We start from the raw sequence: 18,699 nt of genomic DNA, 5'->3' as shown, positions 1-18,699 counted from the left end.
AGCAACAACCATGTCTTATTGTTAATAATGAAGCAACAACCATGTCTTATTGTTTATAATGAAGCAACAACCATGTCTTATTGTTAATAATGAAGCAACAACCATGTCTTATTGTTAATAATGAAGCAACAACCATGTCTTATTGTTAATAATGAAGCAACAACCATGTCTTATTGTTAATAATGAAACAACAACCATGTCTTATTGTTAATAATGAAGCAACAACCATGTCTTATTGTTAATAATGAAACAACAACCATGTCTTATTGTTAATAATGAAGCAACAACCATGTCTTATTGTTAATAATGCAACAACAACCATGTCTTATTGTTAATAATGAAGCAACAACCATGTCTTATTATTAATAATGAAGCAACAACCGTGTTATTGTTAATAATGAAGCAACAACCGTGTTATATTGTTAATAATGAAGCAACAACCATGTCTTATTGTTAATAATGAAGCAACAACCATGTCTTATTGTTAATAATGAAGCAACAACCATGTCTTATTGTTAATAATGAAGCAACAACCATGTCTTATTGTTAATAATGAAGCAACAACCATGTCTTATTGTTAATAATGAAGTAACAACCATGCCTTATTGTTAATAATGAAGTAACAACCATGTCTTATTGTTAATAATGAAGCAACAACCATGTCTTATTGTTAATAATGAAGCAACAACCATGCCTTATTGTTAATAATGAAGCAACAACCATGTCTTATTGTTAATAATGAAGCAACAACCATGTCTTATTGTTGATAATGAAGCAACAACCATGTCTTATTGTTAATGAAACAACAACCATGTCTTATTGTTAATAATGAAGCAACAACCATGTCTTATTGTTAATAATGCAACAACAACCATGTCTTATTGTTAATAATGAAGCAACAACCATGTCTTATTATTAATAATGAAGCAACAACCGTGTTATTGTTAATAATGAAGCAACAACCGTGTTATATTGTTAATAATGAAGCAACAACCAAGTCTTACTATTAATAATGAAGCAACAACCGTGTTATTGTTAATAATGAAGCAACAACCAAGTCTTACTATTAATAATGAAGCAACAACCGTGTTATATTGTTAATAATGAAGCAACAACCAAGTCTTACTGTTAATAATGAAGCAACAACCGTGTTATTGTTAATAATGAAGCAACAACCAAGTCATACTATTAATAATGAAGCAACAACCGTGTTATTGTTAATAATGAAGCAACAACCAAGTCTTACTATTAATAATGAAGCAACAACCGTGTTATATTGTTAATAATGAAGCAACAACCGTGTTATATTGTTAATAATGAAGCAACAACCGTGTTATATTGTTAATAATGAAGCAACAACCGTGTTATATTGTTAATAATGAAGCAACAACCGTGTTATATTGTTAATAATGAAGCAACAACCGTGTTATATTGTTAATAATGAAGCAACAACTGTGTTATATTGTTAATAATGAAGCAACAACTGTGTTATATTGTTAATAATGAAGCAACAACCGTGTTATATTGTTAATAATGAAGCAACAACCGTGTTATATTGTTAATAATGAAGCAACAACCGTGTTATATTGTTAATAATGAAGCAACAACCGTGTTATATTGTTAATAATGAAGCAACAACCGTGTTATATTGTTAATAATGAAGCAACAACCGTGTTATATTGTTAATAATGAAGCAACAACCGTGTTATATTGTTAATAATGAAGCAACAACCGTGTTATATTGTTAATGATGAAGCAACAACCGTGTTATATTGCTAACAATGAAGGACATATTGGAGAGATGCATTACATTAACACATTCTCCAACCCTCCTTGTGTCCGCCAGGATGGGATCAGAAACCTTCCATTCCATAACTTCTCACGGCAACACCTCCCTCCACCCAGCCACCCAGCCAGCCAGCCAGCCAACCAGCCAGCCACCCAGCCAGCCAACCAGCCAGCCACCCAGCCAGCCACCCAGCCAACCAGCCAGCCACCCAGCCAGCCAGCCAGCTACCCAGCCTCTCTCTTGTGGTTGTGTAGATATTGTTGTAGCCAGTGGTTTTGTGAGCTGGTTGTAGATGTACTTCCTACAGGACCTGGGGCACCAGCTGACCTGCTACATTGTGTTGTGGTGATGACGGACAAGTGAGGATATTCCCTCTAAGACTCGATCATCTGTTGTGGAACGCTACCTCGCTAACGCGGGAAATGGCGAATATATATCAATCTATTCCTATTCTTGCCATATATATATATATATATATATATATATATATATATATATATATATATATATATATATATATATATATATATATATATATATATATATATATATATATTGGAAAGGATCACAATTTTGCGCGTGATCAAGATATTCCTATGAGTCCACGGGGAAAATGAAACACGAAAAGTTCCCAAGTGCACTTTCGTGTAATAATCACATCATCAGGGGAGACATGAGAGAGAAATATAACAGTCCGTTGATATACATCGAAGAGACGAAGCTAGGACGCCATTTGGTAAACATGTGATTGATCAATCACATGTTTACCAAATGGCATCCTAGCTTCGTCTCTTCGATGTATATCAACGGACTGTTATATTTCTCTCTCATGTCTACCCTGATGATGTGATTATTACACGAAAGTGCACTTGGGAACTTTTCGTGTTTCATTTTCCCCGTGGACTCATAGGAATACACACACACACACACACACACACATATATATATATATATATATATATATATATATATATATATATATATATATATATATATATATATATATATATATATATATATATATATATATATATATATATATATATATAAAAAAGCCGGCAATGCAGCAGGTTTGGATGGTATTGCAGTGGAATTTATCCAAAAAGGGGGTGACTGTATTGTTGACTGGTTGGTAAGGTTATTTAATGTATGTATGACTCATGGTGAGGTGCCTGAGGATTGGCGGAATGCGTGCATAGTGCCATTGTACAAAGGCAAAGGGGATAAGAGTGAGTGCTCAAATTACAGAGGTATAAGTTTGTTGAGTATTCCTGGTAAATTATATGGAAGGGTATTGATTGAGAGGGTGAAGGCATGTACAGAGCATCAGATTGGGGAAGAGCAGTGTGGTTTCAGAAGTGGTAGAGGATGTGTGGATCAGGTGTTTGCTTTGAAGAATGTATGTGAGACATACCTAGAAAAGCAAAGGGATTTGCATGTAGCATCTATGGATCTGGAGAAGGCATATGATAGAGTTGATAGAGATGCTCTGTGGAAGGTATTAAGAATATATGGTGTGGGAGGCAAGTTGTTAGAAGCAGTGAAAAGTTTTTATCGAGGATGTAAGGCATGTGTACGTGTAGGAAGAGAGGAAAGTGATTGGTTCTCAGTGAATGTCGGTTTGCGGTAGGGGTGTGTTATGTCTCCATGGTTGTTTAATTTGTTTATGGATGGGGTTGTTAGGGAGGTGAATGCAAGAGTTCTGGAGAGAGGGGCAATTATGCAATCTGTTGTGGATGAGAGAGCTTGGAAAGTGAGTCAGTTGTTGTTCGCTGATGATACAGCGCTGGTGGCTGATTCGTGTGAGAAACTGCAGAAGCTGGTGACTGAGTTTGGTAAAGTGTGTGAAAGAAGAAAGTTGAGAGTAAATGTGAATATGAGCAAGGTTCTCAGGTTCAGTAGGGTTGAGGGACAAGTCAATTGGGAGGCAAGTTTGAATAGAGAAAAACTGGAGGAAGTGAAGAGTTTTAGATATCTGGGAGTGGATTTGGCAGCGGATGGAACCATGGAAGCGGAAGTGGATCATAGGGTGGGGGAGGGGGCGAAAATTCTGGGGGCCTTGAAGAATGTGTGGAAGTCGAGAACATTATCTCGGAAAGCAAAAATGGGTATGTTTGAAGGAATAGTGGTTCCACAATGTTGTATGGTTGCGAGGCGTGGGCTATGGATAGAGTTGTGCGCAGGAGGATGGATGTGCTGGAAATGAGATGTTTGAGGACAATGTGTGGTGTGAGGTGGTTTGATCGAGTGAGTAACGTAAGGGTAAGAGAGATGTGTGGAAATAAAAAGAGCGTGGTTGAGAGAGCAGAAGAGGGTGTTTTGAAATGGTTTGGGCACATGGAGAGAATGAGTGAGGAAAGATTGACCAAGAGGATATATGTGTCAGAGGTGGAGGGAACGAGGAGAAGTGGGAGACCAAATTGGAGGTGGAACGATGGAGTGAAAAAGATTTTGTGTGATCGGGGCCTGAACATGCAGGAGGGTGAAAGGAGGGCAAGGAATAGAGTGAATTGGAGCGATGTGGTATACCGGGGTTGACGCGCTGTCAGTGGATTGAATCAAGGCATGTGAAGCGTCTGGGGTAAACCATGGAAAGCTGTGTAGGTATGTATATTTGCGTGTGTGGACGTATGTATATACATGTATATGGGGGGGGAGTTGGCCATTTCTTTCGTGTGTTTCCTTGCGCTACCTCGCAAACGCGGGAGACAGCGACAAAGTATAATAAAAATGAATATATATTGTTACGAACTCAATACTTGTTGGGGCAAGGTCGCCAGTATACATTGATCCTTGTCTTGCAAGAACGTTATAGATTTGTTAAGTTTCACAACTCAGGATAACACTGTCTGAAGTTATGGGAATGAATGAAAGACCAACATTACATTAGAATGTATTTATGATGAAGAAGAATTGAAGTGTACAAAGATAAGTCAAGCATGAATCATAGACGTTAACACTGAACAGGAGTTTAACATTGAACATGAGTTAACATTGAACATGAGTTAACATTGAACATGACTTAACATTGAACATGAGTTAACATTGAACATGAGTTAACACTGAACATGAGTTAACATTGAACATGAGTTAACATTGAACATGAGTTAACATTGAACATGAGTTAACACTGAACATGAGTTAACATTGAACATGAGTTAACATTGAACATGAGTTAACATTGAACATGAGTTAACATTGAACATGACTTAACATTGAACATGAGTTAACATTGAATACGACTTAACATCTGTACATGAGTTAACATTGAACATGAGTTGAACATTGAACATAAGTTAACACTGAACATGAGTTAACATTGAACATGACTTAACATTGAACATGACTTAACATTGAACATGACTTAACATTGAACATGAGTTAACATTGAACATGAGTTAAAACTGAACATGAGTTAACATTGAACATGAGTTAACATTGAACATGAGTTAACATTGAACATGAGTTAACATTGAATACGACTTAACATCTGTACATGAGTTAACATTGAACATGAGTTGAACATTGAACATAAGTTAACACTGAACATGAGTTAACATTGAACATGACTTAACATTGAACATGACTTAACATTGAACATGACTTAACATTGAACATGAGTTAACATTGAACATGAGTTAACATTCCAGATAAGATTTCAAGCCAGGAGATCTCTTTCCTTTATGACAATTGATCTTCGATAACATGACACGCATAATCATAACGGGCTTACAGGTTTACAGCACAGCAGGGCTTACAGCAGTGAGGGAGGAGCACTTACCTGGCTGGGCTAGAGAGAGAGAGTGAGGGATGTCTGCGTGTGTTATGAGTACATAATACATAGACGAGTCTCCTCCCTGCTGGCTATAACACCATCCTTGATTGGTTATGGGACTCAGAGCACTTGTGATTGGTTGAGGTATTGTAGCGTCGCACAACATTCTGGCCAGTTCACACTCCTCTTGATGGACAACTCAAATGACCATCTGGCTTCACAATTAGATTGTTAAGCCTAATGCTTGGTGGGAAGAGAAGCTCCCAGCCAACATCTCTATACACAAGGTCACACACATGTTATACACACGAACATGTGAGCACACGCGCACACCTTCCTAACTATATATATATATATATATATATATATATATATATATATATATATATATATATATATATATATATATATATATATATATATATATATATATATATATAGATATATATATATATATATATATATATATATATATTGGGCATGAGTACAATATCTGGCAACCAAATTATACTGATAGTTATGTATAAATGTTAAATAAAATCTATTTTTCGTTTTTTTTTGGGGTTTTTTTAAAACGAGAAATAAAGATGGTTCAGTTGTGTTTGTTTATAACTGATGTGAGTGAGGTGGTTTGCTCTGTACTACCACGATCACGTCCTAATCCCACATGTACGTACGTACGTACGTACGTATGTACAATTATTTTCTGAATCATTTATGAAATTAAATGTTTAAGAAATTTTGATATTTCGAAAAGTCCATTCGAAAGCGTCTTATTCAGTGTCACGTCCTAAACATAACTTATGATTATCACCAAATACCAAGAATAATACGAGTTCGTTGAGCAGACGAAAAGTTAACAATAAAATGTTGAAGATAAGAACAGATTTGTGTGATACAATAATTGATCGCCATTTCATAAATGCTACATGAAAGTTCTGCCTGCCTACCATCACTCAAGGTTTACTGTATAAAGTTTCACGATATTGCTTGAGCCACAGTTGACTACAGTCAATATAAACAACTCAGACCCGTGTGTTGTGCTCACTCAGACCCGTGTGTTGTGATCACTCAGACCCGTGTGTTGTGCTCACTCAGACCCGTGTGTTGTGATCACTCAGACCCGCGTGTTGTCCTCACTCAGACCCGTGTGTTGTGCTCACTCAGACCTGTGTGTTGTCCTCACTCAGACCCGTGTGTTGTCCTCACTCAGACCCGTGTGTTGTGCTCACTCAGACCCGTGTGTTGTCCTCACTCAGACCCGTGTGTTGTGATCACTCAGACCCGTGTGATGTGCTCACTCAGACCCGTGTGTTGTGCTCACTCAGACCCGTGTGTTGTGATCACTCAGACCCGTGTGTTGTGATCACTCAGACCCGTGTGTTGTGCTCACTCAGACCCGTGTGTTGTGCTCACTCAGACCCGTGTGTTGTGCTCACTCAGACCCGTGTGTTGTGATCACTCAGACCCGTGTGTTGTCCTCACTCAGACCCGTGTGTTGTGCTCACTCAGACCCGTGTGTTGTCCTCACTCAGACCCGTGTGTTGTGCTCACTCAGACCCGTGTGTTGTGATCACTCAGACCCGTGTGTTGTGCTCACTCAGACCCGTGTGTTGTCCTCACTCAGATCCGTGTGTTGTCCTCACTCAGACCCGTGTGTTGTGCTCACTCAGACCCGTGTGTTGTCCTCACTCAGACCCGTGTGTTGTGATCACTCAGACCCGAGTGTTGTGCTCACTCAGACCCGTGTGTTGTGCTCACTCAGACCCGTGTGTTGTCCTCACTCAGACCCGTGTGTTGTGATCACTCAGACCCGTATGTTGTCCTCACTCAGACCCGTGTGTTGTGCTCACTCAGACCCGTGTGTTGTGCTCACTCAGACCCGTGTGTTGTGCTCACTCAGACCCGTGTGTTGTGATCACTCAGACCCGCGTGTTGTCCTCACTCAGACCCGTGTGTTGTGCTCACTCAGACCCGTGTGTTGTCCTCACTCAGACCCGTGTGTTGTCCTCACTCAGACCCGCGGGTTGTGCTCACTCAGACCCGAGTGTTGTGCTCACTCAGACCCGTGTGTTGTGCTCACTCAGACCCGTGTGTTGTGATCACTCAGACCCGTGTGTTGTGCTCACTCAGACCCGTGTGTTGTGATCACTCAGACCCGTGTGTTGTCCTCACTCAGACCCGTGTGTTGTGCTCACTCAGACCCGTGTGTTGTCCTCACTCAGACCCGAGTGTTGTGCTCACTCAGATCCGTGTGTTGTCCTCACTCAGACCCGTGTGTTGTGATCACTCAGACCCGTGTGTTGTGCTCACTCAGACCCGTGTGTTGTCCTCACTCAGACCCGTGTGTTGTGATCACTCAGACCCGCGTGTTGTGCTCACTCAGACCCGTGTGTTGTGATCACTCAGACCCGCGTGTTGTCCTCACTCAGACCCGAGTGTTGTGCTCTCTCAGACCCGTGTGTTGTGATCACTCAGACCCGTGTGTTGTGCTCACTCAGACCCGAGAGTTGTGCTCACTCAGACCCGTGTGTTGTGCTCACTCAGACCCGTGTGTTGTGATCACTCAGACCCGTGTGTTGTGATCACTCAGACCCGTGTGTTGTGCTCACTCAGACCCGTGTGTTGTGCTCACTCAGACCCGTGTGTTGTCCTCACTCAGACCCGCGGGTTGTGCTCACTCAGACCCGTGTGTTGTCCTCACTCAGACCCGTGTGTTGTGCTCACTCAGACCCGTGTGTTGTGCTCACTCAGACCCGTGTGTTGTGATCACTCAGACCCGTGTGTTGTGCTCACTCAGACCCGTGTGTTGTCCTCACTCAGACCCGAGTGTTGTGCTCACTCAGACCCGTGCGTTGTGCTCACTCAGACCCGTGTGTTGTGCTCACTCAGACCCATGTGTTGTGATCACTCAGACCCGTGTGTTGTGATCATCAGACCCGTGTGTTGTGCTCACTCAGACCCGCGTGTTGTCCTCACTCAGACCCGTGTGTTGTCCTCACTCAGACCCGTGTGTTGTGATCACTCAGACCCGTGTGTTGTCCTCACTCAGACCCGTGTGTTGTGCTCACTCAGACCCGTGTGTTGTCCTCACTCAGACCCTTGTGTTGTGATCACTCAGACCCGTGTGTTGTGATCACTCAGACCCGTGTGTTGTCCTCACTCAGACCCGTGTGTTGTGATCACTCAGACCCGTGTGTTGTGCTCACTCAGACCCGTGTGTTGTCCTCACTAAGACCCGTGTGTTGTGATCACTCAGACCCGTGTGTTGTGCTCACTCAGACCCGTGTGTTGTGATCACTCAGACCCGTGTGTTGTGATCACTCAGACCCGCGTGTTGTCCTCACTCAGACCCGTGTGTTGTGATCACTCAGACCCGTGTGTTGTGCTCACTCAGACCCGTGTGTTGTGATCACTCAGACCCGTGTGTTGTGCTCACTCAGACCCGTGTGTTGTGCTCACTCAGACCCGTGTGTTGTGCTCACTCAGACCCGTGTGTTGTGCTCACTCAGACCCGTGTGTTTGTGCTCACTCAGACCCGTGTGTTGTGATCACTCAGACCCGTGTGTTGTCATCACTCAGACCGTGTGTTGTGATCACTCAGACCCGTGTGTTGTGCTCACTCAGACCCGTGTGTTGTCCTCACTCAGACCCCGTGTGTTGTGCTCACTCAGACCCGTGTGTTGTTGCTCACTCAGGACCCGCTGTGTTGTCATCATCAGACAACGTGTGTTGTGATCACTAGACCCGTGTGTTGTGCTCACCCAGACAGTGTGTTGTCCTCACTCAGACCCGTGTGTTGTGATCAATCAGGGACCGGGTGTTATGCTCACTCAGGACCGTGTGTTGTCCTCACTTCAGAACCAGTTGTTTGCTGTGATCATCAGACCGTTTTGTGTGCTTCACTAAGACCCCGTCGTGTTGTGATCACTCAGACCCGTGTGTTGTGCTCACTCAGACCCGTGTGTTGTGCTCACTCAGGCCCGTGTGTTGTGATCACTCACACCCGTGTGTTGTCCTCACTCAGACCCGTGTGTTGTGCTCACTCAGACCCGTGTGTTGTGCTCACTCAGACCCGTGTGTTGTCCTCACTCAGACCCGTGTGTTGTCCTCACTCAGACCCGAGTGTTGTGCTCACTCAGACCCGTGTGTTGTGCTCACTCAGACCCGTGTGTTGTGCTCACTCAGACCCGTGTGTTGTGATCACTCAGACCCGTGTGTTGTGCTCACTCAGACCCGTGTGTTGTGATCACTCAGACCCGTGTGTTGTGCTCACTCAGACCCGAGTGTTGTGATCACTCAGACCCGTGTGTTGTGATCACTCAGACCCGTGTGTTGTGATCACTCAGACCCGTGTGTTGTCCTCACTCAGACCCGTGTGTTGTGATCACTCAGACCCGTGTGTTGTGCTCACTCAGACCCGTGTGTTGTGCTCACTCAGACCCGCGGGTTGTGCTCACTCAGACCCGTGTGTTGTGCTCACTCAGACCCGTGTGTTGTGCTCACTCAGACCCGTGTGTTGTGATCACTCAGACCCGTGTGTTGTGATCACTCAGACCCGTGTGTTGTGCTCACTCAGACCCGTGTGTTGTGATCACTCATACCCGTGTGTTGTGATCACTCAGACCCGTGTGTTGTGCTCACTCAGACCCGTGTGTTGTGCTTACTCAGACCCGTGTATTGTGATCACTCAGACCCGTGTGTTGTGCTCACTCAGACCCGTGTGTTGTGCTCACTCAGACCCGTGTGTTGTGATCACTCAGACCCGTGTGTTGTGATCACTCAGACCCGTGTGTTGTGCTCACTCAGACCCGTGTGTTGTGATCACTCAGACCCGTGTGTTGTGCTCACTCAGATCCGTGTGTTGTGATCACTCAGACCCGTGTGTTGTGATCACTCAGACCTGTGTGTTGTCCTCACTCAGACCCGTGTGTTGTGCTCACTCAGACCCGTGTGTTGTGCTCACTCAGACCCGTGTGTTGTGATCACTCAGACCCGTGTGTTGTGATCACTCAGACCCGTGTGTTGTCCTCACTCAGACCCGAGTGTTGTGATCACTCAGACCCGTGTGTTGTGCTCACTCAGACCCGTGTGTTGTGCTCACTCAGACCCGTGTGTTGTGATCACTCAGACCCGTGTGTTGTGATCACTCAGACCCGTGTGTTGTGCTCACTCAGACCCGTGTGTTGTGCTCACTCAGACCCGTGTGTTGTGCTCACTCAGACCCGTGTGTTGTGATCACTCAGACCCGTGTGTTGTCCTCACTCAGACCCGTGTGTTGTGATCACTCAGACCCGTGTGTTGTCCTCACTCAGACCCGTGTGTTGTGATCACTCAGACCCGTGTGTTGTGCTCACTCAGACCCGTGTGTTGTGATCACTCAGACCCGTGTGTTGTGATCACTCAGACCCGTGTGTTGTCCTCACTCAGACCCGAGTGTTGTGCTCACTCAGACCCGTGTGTTGTGCTCACTCAGACCCGTGTGTTGTGCTCACTCAGACCCGTGTGTTGTCCTCACTCAGACCCGTGTGTTGTCCTCACTCAGACCCGTGTGTTGTGCTCACTCAGACCCGTGTGTTGTGCTCACTCAGACCCGTGTGTTGTGCTCACTCAGACCCGTGTGTTGTGCTCACTCAGACCCGTGTGTTGTGCTCACTCAGACCCGTGTGTTGTGATCACTCAGACCCGTGTGTTGTGCTCACTCAGACCCGTGTGTTGTGCTCACTCAGACCCGTGTGTTGTGATCACTCAGACCCGTGTGTTGTGCTCACTCAGACCCGTGTGTTGTGCTCACTCAGACCCGTGTGTTGTGCTCACTCAGACCCGTGTGTTGTCCTCACTCAGACCCGTGTGTTGTGCTCACTCAGACCCGTGTGTTGTGCTCACTCAGACCCGTGTGTTGTGCTCACTCAGACCCGTGTGTTGTGCTCACTCAGACCCGTGTGTTGTCTCACTCAGACCCGTGTGTTGTGCTCACTCAGGACCCGTGTGTTGTGCTCACTCAGACCCGTGTGTTGTGCTCACTCAGACCCGTGTGTTGTGATCACTCAGACCCGTGTGTTGTGATCACTCAGACCCGTGTGTTGTGATCACTCAGACCCGTGTGTTGTGCTCACTCAGACCCGTGTGTTGTGCTCACTCAGACCCTGTGTTGTGCTCACTCAGACCCGTGTGTTGTGCTCACTCAGACCCGTGTGTTGTGCTCACTCAGACCCGTGTGTTGTGCTCACTCAGACCCTTGTGTTGTGCTCACTCAGACCCGTGTGTTGTGATCACTCAGACCCGTGTGTTGTGCTCACTCAGACCCGTGTGTTGTGCTCACTCAGACCCGTGTGTTGTCCTCACTCAGACCCGTGTGTTGTGATCACTCAGACCCGTGTGTTGTGATCACTCAGACCCGTGTGTTGTGCTCACTCAGACCCGTGTGCTTGTGATCACTCAGACCCGTGTGTTGTCCTCACTCAGACCCGTGTGTTGTGCTCACTCAGACCCGTGTGTTGTGATCACTCAGGCCCGTGTGTTGTGATCACTCAGACCCGTGTGTTGTGCTCACTCAGACCCGTGTGTTGTGATCACTCAGACCCGTGTGTTGTGATCACTCAGACCCGTGTGTTGTGATCACTCAGACCCGTGTGTTGTGCTCACTCAGACCCGTGTGTTGTGATCACTCAGACCCGTGTGTTGTGCTCACTCAGACCCGTGTGTTGTGCTCACTCAGACCCGTGTGTTGTGATCACTCAGACCCGTGTGTTGTGCTCACTCAGACCCGTGTGTTGTGCTACTCAGACCCGTGTGTTGTGATAACTCAGACCCGTGTGTTGTGCTCACTCAGACCCGTGTGTTGTGCTCACTCAGACCCGTGTGTTGTGCCTCACTCAGACCCGTGTGTTGTGCTCACTCAGACCCTTGTGTTGTCCTCACTCAGACCCGTGTGTTGTGATCACTCATACCCGTGTGTTGTGCTCACTCAGACCCGTGTGTTGTGCTCACTCAGACCCGTGTGTTGTCCTCACTCAAACCCGTGTGTTGTGATCACTCAGACCCGTGTGTTGTGATCACTCAGACCCGTGTGTTGTGCTCACTCAGACCCGTGTGCTGTGATCACTCAGACCCGTGTGTTGTCCTCACTCAGACCCGTGTGTTGTGCTCACTCAGACCCGTGTGTTGTGATCACTCAGGCCCGTGTGTTGTGATCACTCAGACCCGTGTGTTGTGCTCACTCAGACCCGTGTGTTGTGATCACTCAGACCCGTGTGTTGTGATCACTCAGACCCGTGTGTTGTGATCACTCAGACCCGTGTGTTGTGCTCACTCAGACCCGTGTGTTGTGATCACTCAGACCCGTGTGTTGTGCTCACTCAGACACGTGTGTTGTGCTCACTCAGACCCGTGTGTTGTGATCACTCAGACCCGTGTGTTGTGCTCACTCAGACCCGTGTGTTGTGCTCACTCAGACCCGTGTGTTGTGATAACTCAGACCCGTGTGTTGTGCTCACTCAGACCCGTGTGTTGTGCTCACTCAGACCCGTGTGTTGTCCTCACTCAGACCCGTGTGTTGTGCTCACTCAGACCCTTGTGTTGTCCTCACTCAGACCCGTGTGTTGTGATCACTCAGACCCGTGTGTTTGTCCTCACTCAGACCCGGGTGTTGTGCTCACTCAGACCCGTGTGTTGTCCTCACTCAAACCCGTGTGTTTGTGATCACTCAGACCCGTGTGTTGTGATCACTCAGACCCGTGTGTTGTGCTCACTCAGACCCGTGTGTTGTGATCACTCAGACCCGTGTGTTGTGATCACTCAGACCCGCGTGTTGTGCTCACTCAGACCCGTGTGTTGTGATCACTCAGACCCGGTGTTGTGATCACTCAGACCCCGTTGTTGCCTCACTCAGACCCGTGTGTTGTGCTCACTCAGACCCTGTGTGTTGTGCTCACTCAGACCCGTGTGTTGTGATCACTCAGACCCGTGTGTTGTGATCACTCAGACCCGTGTGTTGTGCTCACTCAGACCCGTGTGTTGTGCTCACTCAGACCCGTGTGTTGTGCTCACTCAGACCCGTGTGTTGTGCTCACTCAGACCCGTGTGTTGTGATCACTCAGACCCGTGTGTTGTGCTCACTCAGACCCGTGTGTTGTGCTCACTCAGACCCGTGTGTTGTGCTCACTCAGACCCGTGTGTTGTGCTCACTCAGACCCGTGTGTTGTGCTCACTCAGACCCGTGTGTTGTCTCACTCAGACCCGTGTGTTGTGATCACTCAGACCCGTGTGTTGTGCTCACTCAGACCCGTGTGTTGTGCTCACTCAGACCCGTGTGTTGTGCCTCACTCAGACCCGTGTGTTGTGCTCACTCAGACCCGTGTGTTGTGCTCACTCAGACCCGTGTGTTGTGCTCACTCAGACCCGTGTGTTGTGCTCACTCAGACCCGTGTGTTGTGCTCACTCAGACCCGTGTGTTGTGATCACTCAGACCCGTGTGTTGTGATCACTCAGACCCGTGTGTTGTGATCACTCAGACCCGTGTGTTGTCCTCACTCAGACCCGTGTGTTGTGCTCATTCAGCACCCGTGTGTTGTGCTCACTCAGAGTCGGTGTTGTCTCACTCAGACCCGTGTGTTGTGATCACTCAGACCCGTGTGTTGTGATCACCTCAGACCCGTGTGTTGTGATCACTCAGCACCCGTGTGTTGTGCTACTCGTCCCGGTGTGGTCTCACTCAGACCCGTGTGTTGTGCTCACTCAGACCCGTGTGTTGTGATCACTCAGACCCGTGTGTTGTGCTCACTCAGACCCGTGTGTTGTCCTCACTCAGACCGTGTGTTGTGATCACATCAGCCCGTGTGTTGTGATCACTCAGACCGTGTGTTGTGATCACTTAGACCGTGTGTTGTGCTCAATCAGACCCGTGTGTTGTGACTCACTCAGACCGTGTGTTGTGCTCACTCAGACCCGTGTGTTGTGATCACTCAGACCCGTGTGTTGTGCTCACTCAGACCCGTGTGTTGTGCTCACTCAGACCCGTGTGTTGTGCTCACTCAGACCCGTGTGTTGTGCTCACTCAGACCCGTGTGTTGTCCTCACTCAGACCCGTGTGTTGTCCTCACTCAGACCCGTGTGTTGTGATCACTCAGACCCGTGTGTTGTGCTCACTCAGACCCGTGTGTTGTGATCACTCAGACCCGTGTGTTGTGCTCACTCAGACCCGTGTGTTGTGATCACTCAGACCCGTGTGTTGTGATCACTCAGACCCGTGTGTTGTGATCACTCAGACCCGTGTGTTGTGCTCACTCAGACCCGTGTGTTGTGCTCACTCAGACCCGTGTGTTGTGCTCACTCAGACCCGTGTGTTGTGATCACTCAGACCCGTGTGTTGTGCTCACTCAGACCCGTGTGTTGTGATCACTCAGACCCGTGTGTTGTGCTCACTCAGACCCGTGTGTTGTGATCACTCAGACCCGTGTGTTGTGCTCACTCAGACCCGTGTGTTGTGATCACTCAGACCCGTGTGTTATGCTCACTCAGACCCGTGTGTTGTGATCACTCAGACCCGTGTGTTGTGATCACTCAGACCCGTGTGTTGTGATCACTCAGACCCGTGTGTTGTGCTCACTCAGACCCGTGTGTTGTGATCACTCAGACCCGTGTGTTGTCCTCACTCAGACCCGTGTGTTGTGCTCACTCAGACCCGTGTGTTGTGATCACTCAGACCCGTGTGTTGTGCTCACTCAGACCCGTGTGTTGTGATCACTCAGACCCGTGTGTTGTCCTCACTCAGACCCGTGTGTTGTCCCCTGTAGTAAGTATGTATTCATTGTATTTTCACCAAAGTTTCGTTGTTCTTCAATTTGGTTTTGGTTGAGGTTCGTTACACTGAGCATGTTGAATGTACAGATGTTTCAGGTCCGACCCAGAGCGAAGCAAACGACTGAACCAGAGCGAAGCAAACGACTGAACCAGAGCGAAGCAAACGACTGAACTAGAGCGAAGCAAACGACTGAACCAGAGCGAAGCAAACGACTGAACCAGAGCGAAGCAAACATTAGGAGTGGAACTGTTGGTTGTGTTGTGTGTGTGTTCTTGTCTCGTGGTTTCTTGTGAGTGTTCTGGCAGGCAGATCTTCTCCTACACTACACTAGTGTTACGTTACGTTACGTTACGTTACGTTACGTTACGTTACGTTACGTTACGTTACGTTACCTTCGCTCAAACATTATTACCATCTTCAGTGTTGTGGTCCTGACGTAATAATCTGATAACATGATCGGTTTCCTCGTCTCAAAACTGAACGATATTTTGGTGAAGCTTTCCTGTACCCCCCCCTTCCTGTACCCCCCCCCTTCCTGTACCCCCCCCCCTTCCTGTACCCCCCCCCCTTCCTGTACCCCCCCCTCACACTACCTCAGTAACGCGTGAGTGACGTCCACACTTATATAAGTAAGTGTTCATTACGTCGCTCAAGTGAGAGCAACGTCCACACTTATATAAGTAAGTGTTCATTACGTCGCTCAAGTGAGAGCAACGTCCACACTTATATAAGTAAGTGTTCATTACGTCGCTCAAGTGAGAGCAACGTCCACACTTATATAAGTAAGTGCTCATTACGTCGCTCAAGTGAGAGCAACGTCCACACTTATATAAGTAAGTGCTCATTACGTCGCTCAAGTGAGAGCAACGTCCACACTTATATAAGTAAGTGCTCATTACGTCGCTCAAGTGAGAGCAACGTCCACACTTATATAAGTAAGTGCTCATTACGTCGCTCAAGTGAGAGCAACGTCCACACTTATATAAGTAAGTGTTCATTACGTCGCTCAAGTGAGAGCAACGTCCACACTTATATAAGTAAGTGCTCATTACGTCGCTCAAGTGAGAGCAACGTCCACACTTATATAAGTAAGTGTTCATTACGTCGCTCAAGTGAGAGCAACGTCCACACTTATATAAGTAAGTGCTCATTACGTCGCTCAAGTGAGAGCAACGTCCACACTTATATAAGTAAGTGCTCATTACGTCGCTCAAGTGAGAGCAACGTCCACACTTATATAAGTAAGTGCTCATTACGTCGCTCAAGTGAGAGCAACGTCCACACTTCTATAAGTAAGTGCTCATTACGTCGCTCAAGTGAGAGCAACGTCCACACTTATATAAGTAAGTGTTCATTACGTCGCTCAAGTGAGAGCAACGTCCACACTTATATAAGTAAGTGTTCATTACGTCGCTCAAGTGAGAGCAACGTCCACACTTATATAAGTAAGTGTTCATTACGTCGCTCAAGTGAGAGCAACGTCCACACTTATATAAGTAAGTGTTCATTACGTCGCTCAAGTGAGAGCAACGTCCACACTTATATAAGTAAGTGTTCATTACGTCGCTCAAGTGAGAGCAACGTCCACACTTATATAAGTAAGTGTTCATTACGTCGCTCAAGTGAGAGCAACGTCCACACTTATATAAGTAAGTGTTCATTACGTCGCTCAAGTGAGAGCAACGTCCACACTTATATAAGTAAGTGTTCATTACGTCGCTCAAGTGAGAGCAACGTCCACACTTATATAAGTAAGTGTTCATTACGTCGCTCAAGTGAGAGCAACGTCCACACTTATATAAGTAAGTGTTCATTACGTCGCTCAAGTGAGAGCAACGTCTCCACTCACCAAGTGTTGACCAGACATGTGAGCAACACAAGGTGTTCCCTGGTCTGTGTGTGTGTGTGTGTGTGTGTGTGTGTACCGTCTGCCGGTCAGCCATGTGTTGTTGACCAACGTATCAGCAGTTATACATCACCAGGTCATGTGTTGTTGACCAACGTATCAGCAGTTATACATCACCAGGTCATGTGTTGTTGACCAACGTATCAGCAGTTATACATCACCAGGTCATGTGTTGTTGACCAACGTATCAGCAGTTATACATCACCAGGTCATGTGTTGTTGACCAACGTATCAGCAGTTATACATCACCAGGTCATGTGTTGTTGACCAACGTATCAGCAGTTATACATCACCAGGTCACCCGGAACGATCCTTGACCCAGCTCCTCTCTAATGACCTGCCCAGACGAGTGTACACCTGCCTCCAGCACAGTAACCACTCCATGTATGTATAGCTTCAGTTAGTGACCAATATTGCTACTAGTAAGCCAGGTGTTTGCCTCTTGTTTGCCAGGTGTTTGCCTCTTGTTTACCTTCAGTCCAACTTGACCTTCACCAACCTGGGTTGTTACTGCCTTACACACCTGGTCAGCCAGGTTGTCTTCCATGTAAACTTCTTACATATCACATGTACTGCCATACATGTAGTCCATGTAGTGTATATAAGGCAGTACATGTGAAGGAGGTAGATAAAATGCGCAAGACAAGGGGGCAAATGGGGAGGTGATAACAAGTAGTGGTGATGTGAGAAGGAGATGGAGTGAGTATTTTGAAGGTTTGTTGAATGTGTTTGATGATAGAGTGGCAGATATAGGGTGTTTTGGTCGAGGTGGTGTGCAAAGTGAGAGGGTTAGGGAAAATGATTTGGTAAACAGAGAAGAGGTAGTGAAAGCTTTGCGGAAGATGAAAGCCGGCAAGGCAGCAGGTTTGGATGGTATTGCAGTGGAATTTATTAAAAAAGGGGGTGACTGTATTGTTGACTGGTTGGTAAGGTTATTTAATGTATGTATGACTCATGGTGAGGTGCCTGAGGATTGGCGGAATGCGTGCATAGTGCCATTGTACAAAGGCAAAGGGGATAAGAGTGAGTGCTCAAATTACAGAGGTATAAGTTTGTTGAGTATTCCTGGTAAATTATATGGGAGGGTATTGATTGAGAGGGTGAAGGCATGTACAGAGCATCAGATTGGGGAAGAGCAGTGTGGTTTCAGAAGTGGTAGAGGATGTGTGGATCAGGTGTTTGCTTTGAAGAATGTATGTGAGAAATACTTAGAAAAGCAAATGGATTTGTATGTAGCATTTATGGATCTGGAGGAAGGCATATGATAGAGTTGATAGAGATGCTCTGTGGAAGGTATTAAGAATATATGGTGTGGGAGGCAAGTTGTTAGAAGCAGTGAAAAGTTTTTATCGAGGATGTAAGGCATGTGTACGTGTAGGAAGAGAGGAAAGTGATTGGTTCTCAGTGAATGTCGGTTTGCGGCAGGG

This window comes from Panulirus ornatus, chromosome 43 (genome assembly GCF_036320965.1).
Source record: "Panulirus ornatus isolate Po-2019 chromosome 43, ASM3632096v1, whole genome shotgun sequence".
Classification (NCBI taxonomy): domain Eukaryota; kingdom Metazoa; phylum Arthropoda; class Malacostraca; order Decapoda; family Palinuridae; genus Panulirus; species Panulirus ornatus.
Note: the sequence above shows the minus strand (reverse complement) of the source record.